Here is a 15,480-nt window from a genome sequence, read left to right as displayed (position 1 = left end):
AAAATAATAAGTGCGTTGCTTGTTACGAATGAAATGCGTTAAATCATGTAATGTAACAGCGGCGTATATATATGTAATTGTTGGAAAGATAAGCACATCGAATATTACCATCGCGTTCGAATTTGCAGTTATGGTTATCATTGGAAGAAGGTCACGGAAATATTGCGTGTTAAAATTAAACGTTTATACCGCTTCGTATATTGAAAGCATAGCATGAAATTGCCGCGTGCTTCGTCCTCGCGCAATGTTATCGCCACGCGAGCCGATCCACTTGGTGGGCGCGAGACGCGAGACGAGGTACAACTCGTAGACACCAAATTCTCGCGTGTACCGAGTCGCGAAATTTCGAGGATTTTTTCTATGAACTAGCGACGATCACATGGTTCGAAGATCCTTTGTCTCCAAAGCTTCTAGAACGTTCTCCCACTCCCATCTCATCACTTCTTCTCGTACAGTCGCGGTGAGCGCGAGTAAGTCCGAGCGAGCCGTATAAGAGTTACAGCGCGTACCCATTAGTATCGTAATACGAAGTAAGCGGTAGGCAAAACTCGGGTCGTTTGTTAAATCGGTTTTATATATTAACTTCATATTTAATTTATTTAGTTAGTTTTATTTCCTTTCGTTATTTCCGTTATTAGAGTTTCTCGTTTAATTAATCCCTAATCATCTTAAAATCATCTTCGCGTGTGGTGTGCTTCTCTTTTCAACAGTTTTCAACGGTTTTCCGAGTAAATCGCTACATTGTAAGAAGGAAGGAAGCCTAGCTCGAACCATTCGAATTACGATTAGTTACACAAAAGAAAATGATTGGTGAGTTGTTTCCTCTAATACAATATATATATTATGTATAAACACTCTGATTGTGATCACTGGGATATCAATAAATGAAATATTTCATTTCCGGGGTAAGCCTAAATTGGTATCCTAGGTATTTTATATTGATTCGTTTTGTACTGAATATTCACATGTGTATATTTTCTCCGACAATTTTATATGTTCATTAATGTACGGATGAAGCGAGAGTGAAAGCGCGTATATAATATTTCAATAACCAAATCTATATTTCACTTACGGTCTTAATGCGTTCAAAATTATAATTTCAAGTTCAATATTGAGATCTAAATTGTTCAAATCGCATCTTGGAAAATGGAATTGTATAAAAGAACAAATGAATGATATTGGAATTTTGTGAATGTAACAATATGGAATCAACGAAATAAGGACTCAAAATTTATTACAGGAATACTATTAAACTACGAGACGTTTTAATTGCGCCCGCTCTCATTCGCGATAATTTCGTAAACTAATAACTGTTCAATTAATTTACGTAATTGGAAATAGCCGCAGAACACGGTGCAATGTTAATCGCGTCAACTTTCAATTATTTCGTGAACATCTGGTCCTAATGTTTCGCTATGAAAATACTATTATTTAATTTTATTTCTTGTTTCATTCCAATTCTAAAACGAAGTTTCAGTTTTTTGTTTTAATAAATTCTTAACAAAAATTGGCGGAACCGAATATACATATACGAAACAGCTTGCATTGGAATACTTTTCGATGCATCGTGTGCAGGATTACTTGGAAGAGTTCGAAAGAAAATCAAATTATTTTCCGAAAACTACGATAATTGGAACGAGATAAATCTGAAATAATTCTAGGTCGATTTTTCTCATCGGTGAAGTAATTAAAATTTCTTACTCCAGGCTCGAGTTATTTTCCGTACACCGTTGAGCAACTTGATCGCGTTATCGCGAAGACGAAGTCTCTACTTCAACGTATTAACTTCCGTGGGATCTAATTATGTTAAGTGTTGTTCATTAAACGAGCGATTTAAGCGTGGAAATTTTAACTGTGCCGAGAATTGTTTTCCGCCCGTTACACAGACGGTAATTAATTTCTCGATGGAAAGTAAACTTATCGCGAGAAAAGTTCCTTAACACTTAGAATTAGCATTTAGAATGGATTTGTTGTTCTTCCATATATAAACATATCGTAAAATGAGAAAGTAGCCCATGCTATCGTTTTCTACTTATATAGAACAAGGTAAAGTTGTTTATATTATTCGATCAATATTCAGCCATACCAAGATTATAAACAATCCTTATAATAAGAAATATTAGGGTTAGTAAACTTTGGACTACGAACGCTTTTAGTTATCAGAAGAACGCAGTTAAAAATATTCCCATTTTCGTTAATTGGGTTATTTTTTATTCAAACTAGAAGTATTATTGTGATTAATATTAAACGTACCGACACTTGAAATATATCTACCTTATTAAATAAATGTTCATTTTTAGACAAAAATTCTAAATTTTTTAAAGGAAATAATTTGCAAGATATTCATTTTTATAAATAAAATTATAAATTGCTTACACACAGGACCAATGTACTGAATATAACGAGAATTATTCACTCCTTGTCGTACTTGAATTTTTCTAAGCTCTGATTTTCACTTCCTAACTCCCAATATAGGACTGTGTTTCTATTTCGTTCAACAATAGAGAACTCACCTTGTGAATCTCCAATAAGAGTTCGTTCTGAACCGTGATTCTTATTAATATTTAATCGAGGACTGAATGTCACTATATGCATTGTAAATATTCAATTAATTCGGAGATGTACATATTCAATGCATTTTAAAGTTTTAGATTATTATACCAACGTTTTTCGAGAAAGTAATATTTCCGAACACGAAAAGTTGAGAATAAGATATTTTTCTGTATTTTAATATGTATCGATTGCAACAATTAAAACTTAATAATTCCGACGTAATTAAACATTTGTGAGATATTCAGCATCTTTCAGTGTTCGATTAAACATTAATAACAATAATGGTTCAGAAGTATTCATTCGAGACATTAATCGTGAGAAATTTGTCGTTCGTTTAGTTATATAGAGATCTCATCTTGTGAATCTTCAATAAGAGTCCGTTCTGTGTATGAGTTGCATCATATGGACCCGATCAGGTCGTTCAAGTGCTCGCGCCGAAATCATACCATCAAGCCATAACTTGAAAAGTATATCTGAGCCTCGAACTAAGAATCCATTTACAGAATTGCAGAAAAATACGTAAATTTCGTACGGTGTCAAATGATCCCTCGTGGCACGTAAGGTATCCAAAAAAATTTTCTCTGTAAAAAAATATATGTAGAGTGTAAAGTGTAAAGTGCAAAAGTGTAAAGTGTAAAGTGAGATTAGATTTAGATTAGCAGAAATATAATTAGTTTTCAGTATTGTTAATTTTAGATAGAAGCTAAGATAAATTTTTATGTTTGCGTGTATCGCATTCCAACTACGATTGTGTGTATTCAATAATTTCTTTTCATATCTTGACCGAAGAGTAATGTCATGTAATATACAGGGAGTTTTGTAATATGCGTGACCTTTTTTAAGGATCAAGTATTCACACCAGTATAAATCGAAAAGTCGTGAATAACGATTCACTTTTCGTCGATTAAAATCGTTGTTCGTTGTTCACGAATAAATTTTAGGAACTTATTTATTACTCACGGATGAACCGTCAAAGTTTATTCGTCATTTGCGAGTAAATAGCGAGACTAAAGCCAGAAATTTATTCGCGAATAACGATTTTCACTTTTCGTCGAATAAAGTCGTCGTTCGTTGTTCACGAATAAATTTTAGGAACTTATTTGTTACTCACAGAGGAACCTTGAAAGTTTATTCGTTATTAACGAATAAATCTTAGATATTGATTTGTTATTCAAAATAAAGCTTGTTCAACCATGCTGTACAAACATATGTGTGTCATATACCTATGAACATTCTACATTCGCATAATGTAAACGGCACGGTAACACGTAGTACAAGAATACAATACATATCTGGTTTCCGGTTGTCACCGTCTCATACCGTGCGCCATCGTAATAAAATTTATCTACGGAATTCTGACGGACGTTATGCGGCCGGCGAATAAATAAGAAATCGCTGAGAAATTCCGGAAAAGCGAAGGCGGAGAGGTAAGTAGAAGGTAGGCAAGGCAAGACTAGGGAAAGAGAGGATAACGCATTTTCCGCACCTCGAAAGGCAGCTTATGCGCGGGAAGCTCGTGTCTGCATTATGCACTTCCAACCAACAGCTCCTGGTAGCATTAATATTTCCAGTGTGAAATATGCGACGACTTCGTATAACTTTGACAAAAATTCCGAGAGTCTGGACCGGAAATTAAACAGTACGACACTATGTCATATTCACATTCTCATGTTTGTGAACAAATTTTCCAAGAGATATTATAGTAATAATTTCCCAATTTAATTTGTATCTAAATAAATTTTTTTTGTATTACATATTTAATGTCGCATCAACCTTTTGTCATTAGCGACAGTTTCTCATGAGGTTTTCTCCAATGTTAGATATTGGTCCATATACATATGTGCATCTTTAAGTAGCTGGATTATTTTGTTTAAGTTTTCTTTTGGGCTCCACGCTTCCTTTAAACTAGTGGGTAGTTCGTATTGTACGCGGAGTGGTTCCGTATTTTTACACATAAATATTATGTGCTCTATCGTTAGAATATCGTTGCATGTACGGCATGTGAGTCTAATGGTCTTCTCAAGTAGGATTGTTTGTTTGGTTAAAAGACAATTTAGAAGTCGTAACAAACATCAGCATATTTTATATTTATATCTACATTTCAATTACTGTAATGGATCTTTTTGAGGAATTACAGTTCTAGGCAAAGCAGATTTTATGGAAATACAAGGTGGTTCGTTTAACTTGGTATGGATAAATATCTCATAAAAGTGTGAAATTACTAAGAAAATGTTTTCACAAAAATTGTTTGGTCAAAAGGTATAAATTATATGGAGCAAATAATTGTGTTGTAAGCGAAGTAATGGGGGAAATTTAACAATCAAATGAGAGTAGAATGAGAACGAATCAGAACGGTTTCTATGACATGGAACTTTTAATGAATTATTAATTTTATTTTAATTACTAAAAATAGATTAAATTATTGGCGTTGTAAACTTCAATTTTCTAAAGGACAATACCCAGTCACATTTTGAAAATACAATATTCTCTGCAATTTCATTTCAAAAAATTACCATAATTATACCTCGACGAAATCGAACAATGCAACAAAATTATCCGTGACGTAAATTGTACGAGCATAGCAAAAGGCTTGTTAATAAAACGCGAATAATTTAGTTTGCACAAATTACAATGTATAATTCCTTCTGTAAATCGAATGCCACCAATATTTGTATTCGTTGCTCCGAATCGCGAATAAACGTCTTTCTGCTGCATTGCGCGATTTTTGTAACGAGAATGTAATAAAAAAGTCGAATGACTTGAAGTCAAGAAAATGCATAACAAGGCAAACTTTCAAGGCGTTGCATCCGTGGGAACTTTAAGGGCGGGATTTGCATTAATTGAGAATTGAGTTTCTGTTGATTCGTAGATTGTCGGAAAAAAGAAAAAGTACAGCGACATGCAATTCCGTTGAATGAAATTAGGACGCAACTTCTCTGCAACAATATTGTTACAACACGCAAATTACATGACGGATACACGTTGGTAATGGCTTTTACAACAATGGCAAAGTAGGGCATTCGTAAGGAAACTTTTGCGTGGTTGAAAATATTCAATTAGAAACAGATCGCCTTAATACATTTTTTACTGCACAGTGGTTCATTTGGCGAAAAACCTGACCAAAATTCAATTTTTGAAGTATACGGAATCAATAAACATAACGCATTTATTATACATATACGTAACACTGCAACAAAAACTATTTGTGTTCTCCAAATCTAATGATTATTTTCAATTTGTTTCCTTAATTTTCACATTTTGTTGCGTATCTGTGGTAATAAAATCTTTAAATCTTTTGTAAGGGATATGTTATATGTTCAGTAAATAAAATTCGTTCATAAAAAAAAAGAATGTGTTCTTTTTCCATTTTTTTTATTTTTTAACGACTACTGAAGGGGTTAAGGTGGCTCGTTTTTTGTGTGTCACCCTATATACGCCGTCATCGCGGTCGTTAGTAACTTTGTTTCCATCTCATTGGAGTTTTCAGACGAGATCCAAGCGACGTCTCATTTGGAATGAAAATATATACCGTGGAAAAATGATTTCGCCACTGACAGTAATGTATGCCGTCAGCGAAATCGTGAAAAGTTTTTCTTCTAAAAAAAAAGGATCTCAAGATTTAATACGCGAATTTTCAGTTCCTCCTTCCCGATGGAAAGTAGAAACTACTTGGCTGCGAATGGTCTTCTATGGAACAGATAGATGAAATGAATGACAAATAAAACACAGATTGATTAATTTGTCATAATGTCGACTTTCTGAAATAACGTAACGGTTTTCTAGCTGGCTTTAAATCGTGATGGACTCGTCATTAAACGTAGGTGTGTCCACGACATGCTGCCTGGTCGATAAAGCGTCCACGGCTATTCGTTTCCGCATTGTCGATTGCAAAATACATAGTACATCAGGCGAATTTAGCGCATGCGAACTTGTATGTGCAACTGTTACATCCCACTTCCTTTATGGTCGAAAATTTGACGGTTGACTGTGTCCTGAACTTACTGAAACCTAGTACGATACTTTGAGACAGTAAGTTTACTATTGCGCCGATTCCTCCTCTTGGATCCCTTAAAGGAGACTAGACAATCGAAGAACTGCTTCAAAATAAAACCTTCCGGAATTATTTTAGAGAAAATTAATACAAGTCTCGACTTTTCTTTTTGCGTAACGTTTGCAACCATCTTAAAGATTAAGAAATTATTGCTTTAGTTTTATGCTGAGAGACATTATATTTCAAAATTAAGACGTACACGTGATCTTGTGAGAAAACTAAAATTATTTGGTAAAATATCGGTATATTAGCATCTAACCTGAAAGTTACGTGGGCCTATAGAGGCTTAATTAACATAAATTAAAAGTTACGTTTGTTATTAATTTATATTTAATATTTAATTTATTCTATTAGGACTTTCTAGGATATGATTTCTTCGCAACTTTGATACGTTTAGATATTGATCTGCTTATTTATTTCTTAAACAGTAAATGATTTTGTTACACTAACAAATGGCTTACCTCCACTATTTCTCACTAGATTTAATATATTACCGTAATGTTTAATGAAAACAGCCTAAGCTGGGCTCGAAGAGTCCAAACAATGTTTGCGTTGTTCATTGCCAGTACCCTGTTTACATGCTAATATGACGATTGCGACTCTCTACTTTCGTTAGCTAATTAAACTACTGTTTACCTTTTAATTGTGATCGAAGGTTTCTCTTCGCTTCGTCGACGTTTCAAATCCTCGATACTACAAACTATAACGACACGAAGCTGCTCTCATAGTTTAACGTAGCCACTGATGCACTCACTTATTCGTAGAATCAACTGATTTAAAACTGCCACGAGGAACGACTATTAGTCTTTGGAATAAATATTTATTTTCTAGTAAGCCCAAACTAGTCACTGCTGGAATACTAATTACCGATTCTTATTATCACTTCCAAGAACGTATCACGCTCACGATGACGCAGTGAACAGCCACGTAATGCATTTCGATGCGACTGAAGTCTTGATTCACTCTCGTTATTCAGCGCATAATTATCATGCCGCGGTATGCCGAGCGCGATTGTTTTCCACGCGAAGAAAATCGAATTCCTTTGATGTTCAGTCAAGTGTTAAAATTCTTTAATTGACGATTCAACCGGCGAATGGAAAGCAATGAAACATTGTCAGGATAGTTGATCGTAATTTTGTCGAGAAAGGCTGAGAATAAAAGAATAATTATAGATAATTTATACGAAAAATATTATTGACAAATTGCAGATAATTGATCTATATATCATTGAAATACAAATTATTTGAGTTTATATCGTTACACTATTATAGAAATATTGGTGACATAAATTCCATAAAAAAATGTTAGAAAAATAAATAAAATTTATGTTTAGTCATTCATTTTGTACGCCTTTCAACGATAAAGTAATTGAATTTTCAATGTTTATAAAATATTGTTGTATTTTAATATATCTTTTCCTAGGAATAAATACTCGTTATACTCTTTAATGTCCAAACTATTGAATAATACATTTATCTAACCATAAAAGGTAAATAAAGCTTTATATGTCATCATTCATTTTGTATGGCTTTCAATGATAAAGTAATTGAATTTTCAATGTTTGTAAAATATTGTTGTGTTTTAATTCAACAATATATTAATATATTAATATATCTTTTCCTAGGAATAAATACTCGTTATATTCTTTAATATATCCAAACTATTGAATAATATTGTTTTACACGTCTTTAATTTTAATAAGCGATTGTAATATTTTAATGGGGTTGGAAATAATATTTATTATGATATTCATTACGTATATGCGAAGAGAGATTTAAATAGCACATAGTTACAATAACGTTTCTTCTATTAATTCTCTTCAACATTAATTCTCTAAATAATTTAAAATCAGAAACAAAGTAAATGCTTCGAAATTATTTCAATTACATTTACTTAATTATTATAGGACGTTGAATATGGAATTTTAATCCTTGACCAAACAGATTTAAGTATTCTTCACGATACATATGTTATCATTTTCTAACCTTCATTTTCTGTGTACTTCTATATTTCTTTATAAATCGCATCTCTAGTTTTTTGGCAGTAACGAGTCTTCAAATGCATCTTTCAATGTTTACGCAGATTAATCGATCCATGAGACCGATAATCCTCGGTTGTTTGGAATGCGGCTTCCATTATTTGCTCAATGAATCAACGTCGATTTTGAGCGCAGCAATAATTAACAACGTTGTTTCACGTCACTACGCGTGGGATTATTTCTAGCGCGATTGAGAATTCAACAAACTGGTTGATGGACCGATGACGACCGATATTATCGTGGAAAATCCATCAAAAGACCAATCTACCGTATGTTTAGGATCAATACTATCGTCGATATTCAGCGAACAAAATTTGCATCCGATGTTTACTCTCCGCGACACAATCTCGAGCGAACCACCAATTTTTATAAAAAATTCCATTTTCCGTTGACAATTACAAATTCTAAAATTTGTATCTGCATTTATATAGCGCTTTTATTATTATCTAAAATTTGTACGTGAAAGGAAGATTTTTTTACATTTTTGTCGCACGTTATGTATTAAAAAATTTTAATTTCCACTCGTGTTATTTTCTATAATTTATAGGTGGAAATAAGTCGTTTAAATGTCTGCTGTCAATTACTAATTCTGCAATTATAACCTATTTTAATGTCACTGTTACGTTATTTAGTAAAATTTGTAGACAGAAAGAAGTCCTTTCTTTTAATTTTTCGTTCTTTTCGACATTGTCCAATTCCAAATTTTAATTTCCAAATATTTAATTTAACAGAATTTCAGTTGAAATGCTTTTTGTTCAATTGAATTTTCCTAGTCGCTGATTTTCGTGATTTTATCATCGTCCTTAGAACCAGCCAATTTCATTTATCGTCCTTATTGTTTGATCCTTGATATCCTTTTGATACAGCTACGATATTTGTTCACTTTCATGATTCGCGGTTGAAGATCACCGAGGTCATTTTTACTCAACTGTGAAGAGAGCAACGCGAGAGTTTCAAGTGGGTCCTTGCGGCAGCAAGGAAGGACACCGACTGAAAGGAAGGCTTGCAACAGATGCATAGTACTGTTGGTCATCGGGGCATGACATCGGGGCAGGTGAGTTCGAATTTCGTTAAGCTCAGGGCCGTACCTTCCGTTCGAAGGACGAAGGATGAGTAAGAACGAGCATGCGATTCCACCAATGAATATTGAGAGTGAAATGAAACTAAAAATAAATGTGATAAATGAAACTTGAACCATGAAAATAAAACCAATAATTGGAAAAGTATAGAAAAATTTGAAGTGCAAATTGGGGTTTAAAAATGTAGATATCAAGTTAAAATGGAAATTAAAATTGACGAGCGCATCGAAAAATATGGCATATGCAAATAAGACCCTAAAATTCAAAATATACCGTTACAATAAAAATAATACTAGGAAAGGTATCGAAATATTTGAAGTGTAAATTTCACCTCGAAATTTTAACTATGGCCTTAAAATGAAAATAAAAATGGGGAGAAAATCGGGAAATTTAAAATACAAAATGTATACTATAATGGCAAACTTGAAGTTAATATAAAAGTCACAAGCATGTCGAACAATTTGAAGTGCAAAGTAGACATTAAAATGATAGTTACGAAATTGAAATGAAAATCGAAATGGGCTATACGTTGAAAATTTCGAAGTTCAAATAACATCTGAAAATGGGAAACAAAATTGAAATTAAAATAAAAGTAAAATGGATCATTTATCGAAAATGTCAAACTTCTAATTATATGTAAAAATGGGAAACAAAATTGAAATTAAGGTGAAAGTAAAATGGAAAAGGAATTGTAAAATATGAGGTACAATTTGGACATTCTAATGGGAATAAAATAGAAATAACAAGCGTATGAAAAAGTCAAAGTATAGGTTAGATCTCACATTGGTAAATAAAGCTAGAAATATAATAGAATAAGGAACAAAAACTTTGAAGTGTAGACTATAGTGTTGACTTCAAAATGAGAAATGAAGTTAAAATTCAGAAAGCTTAGTGTCAAAATTGAAACTAACATAAATTATATAGAAACATAAATATTGTTAATACTAAATACTCTCAATTTCATTAAAATATCTTGTTACAAAAGAATTCCATAAATTCTATCACTATTAACAAATTCGTATTTTAACCTAACAGAGCTACCGATTATAATACAATAAAAACTTCTTTCTATCTATGTATCTGTTTAATAAAAAAAAACAACAAGAAACGTGTAAAACATATGTGATTGTTATGAATGAAGTAAATATTTTCCAAATTTGCCATTTTTCACTATTATTGAAGGATTTGAATACCAATAAAATACCGTGGGAAATATTTCTCATTCTAACGCATACAACAATTTGCTTCTTTCTATGGACCACAATTTGACAATCACTGTATACAAAAATCCTTTACAATTATTTAGAATTTGACTGTACTAAACTTTGAGAACATTTATTCCTTTTAAATAAATTTAATGTTGTATACAGTTTACTATTTATCAATTGGAGACTTTAGAAGACAGAATAAGATACAAATCAAACAAATATGTTTATATTTGTTTCACTTCGATCATTAATTTCGCTGAATGTTGGAGACTGGTTTAAACTGTGCTTCGGACAAATAATAAAAGTAATTCGTCCGCGTTACTTATTACATAGGAAAGAAAACATAAACCAAAAGATTGAAAAAGTTTCAAATAAATCATATGCAAGAGCCGCGTTTTTTTAATTAAAAATTCATGGTGCTAACATTTAAATCCATAAGAGATTACTATGGGCTATTCACTGGTCGGCAAAGCTTTTGCTTTGGCATTGTTCCTCAAAGGATTAACAAAAATTGGTACAAATTTGCGTGTTACGTCGTTACTCAGACAGAGTGGATCATCGAAAAGCGGATGAAAGAGCCGTGAAGGCCACCTGCTTTTTAGTTTACTATATACTGAGTGACTCGGAAGAACTCTCCGTTTATCTGACAAACTTACAGGACTTTAATTTATCACGATTACTATATATCTCCAGATAACAGCGGTGGAAGTTTGTTGGGAAGTTCCTACGTCCTTCGAGAGCCATATAATCGACGCTGGAAAGATCTACAAGCGATCAAGGCAACGCGAAAACGAGAAAATCAAGTTCCCATCGCGTGCGCGAATTCTCAACGTGTTTTATCAACCTCGTTAACAGCGATCGGGAAACGGCGGCGGGCTCTTGGACGAGTTCACGGACGAAAGGTAAAACATTCCAACAGAATTTTTATAAACGAAGAGTTTGTTACAAGAGGGAAGTATTACGCGAATCCCATTTTCACTTAAGCGTTATTCGGATACTGTAATTTTAATAAACTCAAAATGTATTGGACTTGCAGGCTACCTTCGATATTCTTTGACCGAAAACAAATTTTTTGATACATAAATGTTTTTAATTTATAGAATCATCTTCGGATGCAACTAAATTATTTAATCACGTACAATAAAGCCAAACAGCATTTAAACAATTTTTTCTTTTACAATTATTTCAGCAGTGTTCATTGTTGAATATGCAGTTGAAAATGTATGCGCAGTTCGTTGTTTTTGATACATACTCGTTTTTAATTTACAGAATTATCTTCGGATGCAACAAAATTATTTAATCACGTACAATAAAGCCAAACAGCATTTAAACAATTTTTTCTTTTACAATTATTTCAGCAGTGTTTATTGTTGAATATGCAGGTGAAAATGTATGCGGAGTTCGTTGTAAATACAATGTTCCGTGGTGCGGAATTTGTTCGTTGAGAACCCGCGAGCTCGTAACGAACAAATACTAAAAACGGCTTCTTAATAAAATTGTTAAATTTATTTTCCCCGATAGTTTCATTTTATGGATTCCATTGTAATCGAACCATTATTCTAAAATTTTTATTTCGAAAGTCTCAAAAGTTATTGGATTTGCAACTAATATTCCATATTCATATACACGGAACCATTTTTTTTTTCAAATACATAAACGATTTCCATTTATAAAGTTATGCTCAAATGTATCAAAATTATCTAATCGTCTAAAGTTAAACAAAAACAGTTTTAATAATATGCAGTCCAAAAATAAATAGTAATGTTAGTAATACTATATGTAGGTTATATATAATACTATATATGTATACGTTAGTAATAATACGTATCAATTATAAATGAATGCTCCCATAATCTTACTTTTTCATAAAAAGACAAACATTAATTAATTGTTTATCCCATCTTTGTTGCATGCATTTTATTAACGTCGACAATTATTCAATATCACCTGGAAGATTCATATTCTAGAATTCATATTCATATTTTAGGTTGCTTTTTAAAATAAAAATATCAAAATAATGACTCGATAGAAATTGATTACATAGTAAGGAATCGAAGATTGCTTTATTTCGAATCTTTCTATTTTCTGTTTGTAAGCTTTATTAGTTTTATTAAAAAAGAAAAAAAAAAATTCAATAACTTTATAATCGCATTTGTTCGTGTCACAAATTTTGGAGTGCATTTCGGACACCCGGTACGTTTATACCTGTACTACAGGTGCCGCCCTTTTCCGGACTGTTTTTCTCCTAGTCTGTCACAGGAAGAAGGGTGGACAAGACCCTCGTAACGGAAAGTTTCAGGCTGCACGCGTAATTGAATGCAGAATTTGAAAAGGACGGAAGACGAAAGATTATGGGAACGTGCTGTCGGGTTCTTCGCGATCCATAAATATAAATATATTCCAGCAATTTTATCGACTGGACGTCGCGTGAATGATGTCGTCGATAAAACTGTCAGCTACAGATCTATCACTAACCCATTCGCTATCAATTTATTTTAGTTTCAAAATCCCTGTTTATTGCCTGCAAAAGTTGCAGGATATTCAAATAAATTTTTGTAACGGTACGGAATTTTTGGTCGAATGTCTTATAAATACACAGACAGATAATTGAGAAGGAATTCTAATTAGAAAAATCTTTCGTTTACATTCCGGACACTTTAAATATATACAGTGGGTGGAGAAAGTACAGAAAGTATGTGCTTATTCGTACACCGATCAATTTCCAAAAATACTATGTGAAACTGTAATTTATTAACATTTTTTTTTTTATAAACAACGATTTTCTACATATTCTTGAAAATGTCTAGAATAAGTACAGTACAAAAACAAATTAGTTATTTATACAGGTTGCGAAATTAAGAAGAAAAAATAATAAATCGATAGAAATATAGAAGCAATAAGTATTCGTACGATTGTTGAATTTTTAAAACTTCATGAAAAAAAAAGAAAGAAATTTACATTAATTTGTAAACGATATGAATACTTCGTGGAATTTTCCTTTTAATTTTGGGAGTAACTTACATACGGAAATTTTGTATACTTTTCATGAACTGTATATGTGTAATTTTTAATGGCTTAGCATTTATCAAAACAATGTAGGAATTAAAATAACTATGATATTGAACAATTAAAACGTATACTTTGCGAGTTAGCTTTAGAAACGTATACGTTATTTCCAACGATGACCGTAATTCAAGTTGTAATGTACTCGGTTCTTAAATCGCTGCGTACTTTTTGAGTGTATGTTCGAACCCCTGATTGTTATTTTTTTTTCGTTAATCATATATCTTTTAATTATTAACGATATTGATTTCCAAGTTACTTATCTTTAATTTTGTAGTGGAAATACAGTAGACATTGTGTAGGATATCCATAATGTGCATCGCTGTTCTTGTTGATTACAGCTTTCACTTGTTTAAATAATAGTGTATGTATGTATGTATGTATTTGCAAGAGTTTTGCATGACCCCACTTCCGTTTATAAATTCCTTACACCTTATTCTTATTCCAACCTTAAATTACCTTTATCGTACCCGTTTAAATAATAGCGAAATAATAACATAACGCAGGATAATATATTAGGTTGTCCCAAAAGTGTCTTTCACTTTATTAATAAGTAATACATGGACAATATTTTATGTTTTATGTTACATTACTGAATTGTGCACGATTCATTTTGCTCTATTACTGTTACAACATGAATATCTATGAAATTAGATTGTCTATTTATATAAACACGACCACATAAAATAATTGAGTGCAACTCGCGAAAGAAACTTTCGGGACAACCTAATAGAAGGACGGCTTAAATTATACAAAGAAAGAATGTTATGTTTGCTTTTCATAACCTAATAGTATAAGTAGTGTAGGATAGATAGTACAACTGGTTTGAGGTAAGGCGTGCGAAACAGAATAAATTGTAAGTTGAAATGTGGTGTTTGAATTATGATATGTTTGCCGCGTGCCGTAAGAGAGCGTCATCTTATGTGTTCCGTACAATTTTACACATCCTGTGTCGGATGGTTTAGCGACAATTGCTCGAAATCGCTCGAAGCGATCAGTTATGTTATATTCACAATAAAGGAATATTAATTACTTTGAGAATTATGTTACTTACTTAATTTTTGGTTTGTATTGGTCTCACGATAATACTAATCTTAGAAATATATTATTAATATTTATTTATTAAATCATACAATTTAGAATGTATCCATAACATAAGGGAAAATGAATTATATCACAAAAGAACAAAGAGTTTTCTTAGAAATATAAAATAATATTAAGATGAACACGCTTCCACTGCGAGATCATCCTGAATACGTGCCGGAAAATTCGGAACTAAAAAAAAAACACATCCGGGCCCTTTCCCATAAACGCCTTCTAGAGAATAGTGGAGCGAAACTTTAAATTTACTTTACTTCTCTAACAAATAATAATAATAATAATAATAAAATAATATTAATATCTGTTGTCTCAAAGAGGCTAAAAATCCTGTATATCATAACAATAAGTTCTAAGATATCAACATTTACGACCTTTAGATATTCGTAT

At 32.2% G+C, this 15,480-nt stretch overlaps 1 long non-coding RNA gene across 4 annotated transcripts; it reads left to right on the top strand.

Moving 5' to 3' along the window:
- The first annotated feature begins 436 nt into the window (after positions 1-436).
- Positions 437-15,157, top strand: LOC128882305 (uncharacterized). 4 transcript variants are annotated; one of them, XR_008458347.1, is made up of 5 exons: positions 437-530; positions 711-810; positions 9,547-9,696; positions 11,623-11,831; positions 13,179-15,157. It is a non-coding gene; the product is annotated as an uncharacterized LOC128882305 (long non-coding RNA). The 4 variants fall into 4 exon arrangements; XR_008458345.1 differs by having other exon boundaries at positions 12,288-15,157; XR_008458344.1 differs by lacking the exon at positions 13,179-15,157 and having other exon boundaries at positions 11,623-12,190.
- The last annotated feature ends 323 nt before the right edge of the window (positions 15,158-15,480 follow it).

This window comes from Hylaeus volcanicus, unplaced genomic scaffold (genome assembly GCF_026283585.1).
Source record: "Hylaeus volcanicus isolate JK05 unplaced genomic scaffold, UHH_iyHylVolc1.0_haploid 9968, whole genome shotgun sequence".
NCBI lineage: Eukaryota > Metazoa > Arthropoda > Insecta > Hymenoptera > Colletidae > Hylaeus > Hylaeus volcanicus.
The sequence above is the reverse complement of the archived record's forward strand: the minus strand, read 5'-3'. Positions and strand labels throughout refer to the sequence as shown.